Below are 4,943 nucleotides of genomic sequence, written 5' to 3' on the forward strand. Positions count from 1 at the left end.
AGACTAATTTACATGAAAAGCTGTAGAGAAAGTAGTTGAAAACTCCATTCATAAAACTTTTATTCCTCTTACATGAATTTAATACACCTGTTCTTAACAATTATGCTTAGATTGTTCATGAAGATTTCCTAAGACATTAAACAAAGCTAGCCGTCATCTCAAGTTATTTCTCTGTTAACTATTTTTACAGCACAATGTGTTAGGCAAGTATCAAAAAAAAAAAAAATCAGAAAAGCAAAAAACCTAAAAAAAAGCTAAATACATGGGTTTTTTTTTTTTTTTTTACTGCTGTGCTTGATATATATGAAGTAATGATCAAAGCAATTCATTTTTACTGCATGTTTACTTTTACATTTGTTCTTAGGTTGCCTAACACATTTAAATACAAATAAAATGAGTGTAGCAAAAATAATGAAAGCTAACAGCTGGTAACTTTACAAATAATGCAATGTGAACCATTTCTGCCCTTATCCAGAGTAAAATACATCACAACTTTGTCTAAAGGAACACTTCTGCAGTTGTAGTCAAAGGTTGTGAGATTGACTATTCCACAGATGTACATGATTTAACATGTGGTATCCATGGGGTATCTGTTTCTACCACAGCCTTGTAAGTGCTCCATACCTTAAAGTACCCACAATTACTACACCTGTGACTGGAACCAGTGATCCCTTTTATTCCCCACCAGGACAAACCAATATGTAGGCAGTTTTCTTTGCTTAGACATGGAAACAGTTTTAACACCAGCCCTTGTGAAGCCACAATGTACCAAAAGTACTATACCAAACATTTATAACTTGTATAAAAATTCCACATCCCCATATTGGCCACCTCAAGATGAAAACAGATAACTCCCTGAATGTTAAGTGGCTCCACTCCCCTAATATTAAACATAGAGACCATATGGGAAATATAGAAATTCAAATAGAAGTAACATAAACCTGTCATAAGTTGTAAACAAAAAACTATTTGTGGGACCACATGGATGACAACGGGAATGGTCTACTGTGTAAATTTTAGAATAAGGCAGACAAAAGTTGGAAGGCCAGTTAATCTTCCCTGCCTTTTTCTGCTTCAGCTTCGTCTCCTGGGTATCTGATGTCCACAGTGTCAAGTTGTCTCTCAGTAATTGCATTAGTGTGCTGTCTTTGTATGACTCTTCACTTAATGTATCAAGTTCAGCAATGGCTTCATCAAAAGCTGTCTTTGCAAGAGAGCAGGCTTTCTCTGTAGAGTTCAGAATCTCATAATAGAACACAGAGAAGTTAAGAGCCAGACCCAGTCTGATAGGATGTGTTGGTTGCATTTCCTTTTTGCTGATTTCAAAAGCTTTTTGGTATGCTTCTTGTGACTGATCCACAGTCCCTTTCTTGTCATCACCAGCGGCAACCTCAGCCAAGTAACAGTAGTAATCTCCTTTCATTTTCAAATAGAAGACTTTGTTCTGCTTGTGAAGCATTGGGGATCAAGAACTTTTCCAAAAGAGACAGTACATCATTGCAGATATCTCTTAGCTACATCTCAATTTTCTGTCTGTATTCACGAGCCATCTGCTGCTTTTTCTCAGCCCCTTCCGTCTTTTTGGTTCAATACTTGAGACGACCCTCCAAGATGACCTACGGCCTCCTACAACATTTTTATAAGCAACTGAGAGAAGATTCTCTCCTCATTGGATAATTCAGCTCCTTGCTCAGTTACAGACTTCATGCAGGCTGTCATGTCATCATATTGCTCAGCCTGCTTGGCCAGTTTGACCTTCTGAACCAGCTCATTTTTATCCATGACTGGATGTTCTGTGTCCGGAGTGGGTGGTGGCAGCGGATGGACAGGGACTCAGCAGTCTTTGGGCAGTGGCAAAGCTGAGACTCTGGGGATGGAATTTCGACATGAGATTTGGAGGGGACAGATATCCAAACCATATCAGTTATTTTCCAAAATATACAAATCTGATCAAGCTAGTCCACTATTAAAATCCTTTAATGGCTTCTCATTACACTTGGGATAAAATTCAACCCCTTTAATACTAGATGCATGGTGTGCCCACCTGTTGAGTTCTTCAGACTTTTTTCCTGTAAGTTCTTAACTTATGCTTTTTCTCGAGTCTAACATGACTACCATATTTCAGTAAGTCTGAAATATCAACCATAAGATGCACCATTATTTTATGTGACATTAAGAAAAAACAATTCTGCCAATTAAAATGGTAAAATAACTTACATTGCAAGGGATGTCCGATTTCAGAGATGTGAAAATGAGAGAAAATCTGGGTTTGGTACCAGTGAAACAGTTCTTTTCTTAGCTCTGTGGAACCAGCTTCCATCATGTCTGGGCCTCCCCATGTGCTATTTCCTCTTCCTCCTTCCTCACACTCCCCCTTATCCTCATAACATCCCCCACATCCATCTTCAGCAATATTAAACATTAGGTAAAATTGGTCCAGTGCACCCATTCTCCTTTTGTTCTCTTTTTTACTAAAATCACATTTCCTTCCCCAACTGAGCTTAAGTTTGGAAGAGATGTTGGGGCTTGACTTAGGCTTTGACAGGGTGTGTCCTTATTCTTTTTTTTTTTTTTTGAGACAGAGTTTTGCTCTGTCACCCAGGCTAGAGTGCAGTGGCGTGATCTCGGCTCACTGCAAGCTCTGCCTCCCAGATTCACACCATTCTCCTGCCTCAGCCTCTGGAGTAGCTGGGACTACAGGCACCCGCCATCGTGCCCAGCTAATTTTTTGTATTTTTTTTTAGTACAGACGGGGTTTCACTGTGTTAGCCAGGATGGTCTCCATCTCCTGACCTTGTGATCCACCCGTCTCAGCCTCCCAAAGTGCTGGGATTACAGGCGTGAGCCACCGCACCTGGTTGGCGTGTCCTTATTCTTAAAGCCTATCTGGGATCTCACCTGGGTGCCAGATACATTAATGAGAGGTAATGAAATTTCTCATACAGGGCATTCCAGAATGCCCCAGGACTACTAACCCTCTGCTACGGGCATCACCTTCAATCCTGAAGAAGTTGCTGTCTGGTAAGTACACGGTAGCTTCTACCATGGGGAGCTGTGTCCTGTGCATGTACCATCCAGCCATGCCACATATTCCCAGAAGGCACCCACCTCAACTCCCAAGGGCCTCATCTGCACAGCTCCCTCCTTTCTGATGCCTCTTCATCCAGATTCCAAACATTTCAGCTGATCCAACTTCTAGTTTCTGATCTCTGTCTCCTCAGCTCAGCAAGGCCACTGTGCTCTACTTGGAGTCTGGCTCTCTGTGTCATCTTCAGGCAGAGAATTGGGTGACTGCAGCTCACTTGTGAAATTTCCCTTCTCTTGCTGCTAGTATAATGAACTCTTCTGACCTATGTATCACCCAGCTTCAAAATCATCAACATTTGGCCAGTCTTCTTCAATGTATATCACTAGATCTAGATTACTACCTCTAATATAGACACTATCTCTGATCTCTAATCTAAATCACTGTGCAAATTACTTAGAGCAAATACTAGACAGGTCATTTCATTTATAACTATTTAGCATGCATCTCTAAACAGTAAGAATTCTTGAACAAAACCCCATAAAACACTATTTTACACAACATAATAACAATATTTTCTTAATATCATTATATATGGTAATATCCAAATTTCTTCAGTTCTTTCATAAATTCTTTATAGTTTTTTCAAATACTGATCCAAGTAAGGTCCCATACATTGCCATTGGTTGCTGTGTTTCCTAACATTTTTAAAAACCTTTGGGTTGTTTCTCCTCCTTACAAATTACTTATGAAGGAAATCAGTCTACATTTTCCTAACTGCAGCCCTGTTGTATTATTTAACATGTTCCTCTGTCCCCTATATTTGTTCTGATAGACCAACAGCTCTAGCTAGAACTTGATTAGATTGATGCTGGAATATTTTGGTAAGACTACTTGCCTCTCTTTTTGTGATGATCATTGCCTAGATCCATTATTTCAGTAGGGATTGTGAAATGGTGATATAGAATGATAGATCAAACCATTTATTATGTGTATTACTTCTATAAAGAGAAATTGCTTCCATTTTTCCCTTTATTTACCACAATTTTTCCCTTCCTTTCTTCCTTTCTCTTTCTTTCTTTCTCTTTCTTGCTTGCTTGCTTGCTTTCTCTCTTTCTCCCTTCCCTTCCCTTCCTTTCCCTTCTCTTTTTCGAGGCAAGGTCTTGCTCTGTTGCCCAGGCTGAAAGGCAGTGGTATGATCACGACTTACTGCATCCTCAACCTCCCAGGCTCAAGCTACCCCGCTGCTTCAACCTCCCAAAGAGCTGGTATGGCAGGCAAGCTTTTTTTTTTTTTTTTTTTTTTTTTAGTTTTTTAGCAATGGGGTCTCACTATGTTGCCCAGGCTGGTCTCAAACTCCTGGCCTCAAATGATCCTCCTGTCTCATACTCCCAAAGTGCTGGGTTTACAAGTATGAGTCACTGCACCCAGCCCCAATTTTCAAAATAATCATTTGGTTATCTAATAGCCACAAAAGTGAGCCAATAAAGGTTTTCTTTCTATTAAGAACTAATGGACTTAAACATATTTAAAGTGATTCACTATATTGTCGATACTATTCCTATTGATCCCCAAATTGTCCCATTTTTAGTCACTGTGAGCCCTCGCAAGTTGGATCCTGAGTTCTTTTGACATAATTCTAGTTAAGTGGTTGTTTTGTTTGAGACAGGGTCTCACTCTTGCCCAGGCTGGAGTGCAATGGTACAATAGCTCACTGCAGCCTTGAACTCCTGGGCTCGTGCAATCCTCTTACGTAGCTGGAACTATAGGCATGAGCTGCCGTGCCCACTATTTTTTTTTTTTTAATTTTGTAGACATGGGGTCCTGCTACATTGCCCAGACTGGTTTCACACTTCTGACCTCGAGCAATCTGCCCTCCTCAGCCCGTAACCCTTAAAGCACTGGGATTACAGGCATG

At 40.2% G+C, this 4,943-nt stretch overlaps 1 pseudogene; it reads right to left on the bottom strand.

Annotated features, from left to right (window-relative positions):
• Nucleotides 1-293: 293 nt before the first annotated feature.
• LOC105480034 (14-3-3 protein zeta/delta pseudogene) lies at nucleotides 294-2,831 on the bottom strand (annotated as a pseudogene).
• Nucleotides 2,832-4,943: the final 2,112 nt, after the last annotated feature.

Source organism: Macaca nemestrina, chromosome 9, assembly GCF_043159975.1.
Source record: "Macaca nemestrina isolate mMacNem1 chromosome 9, mMacNem.hap1, whole genome shotgun sequence".
In the NCBI taxonomy this organism is placed as follows: domain Eukaryota; kingdom Metazoa; phylum Chordata; class Mammalia; order Primates; family Cercopithecidae; genus Macaca; species Macaca nemestrina.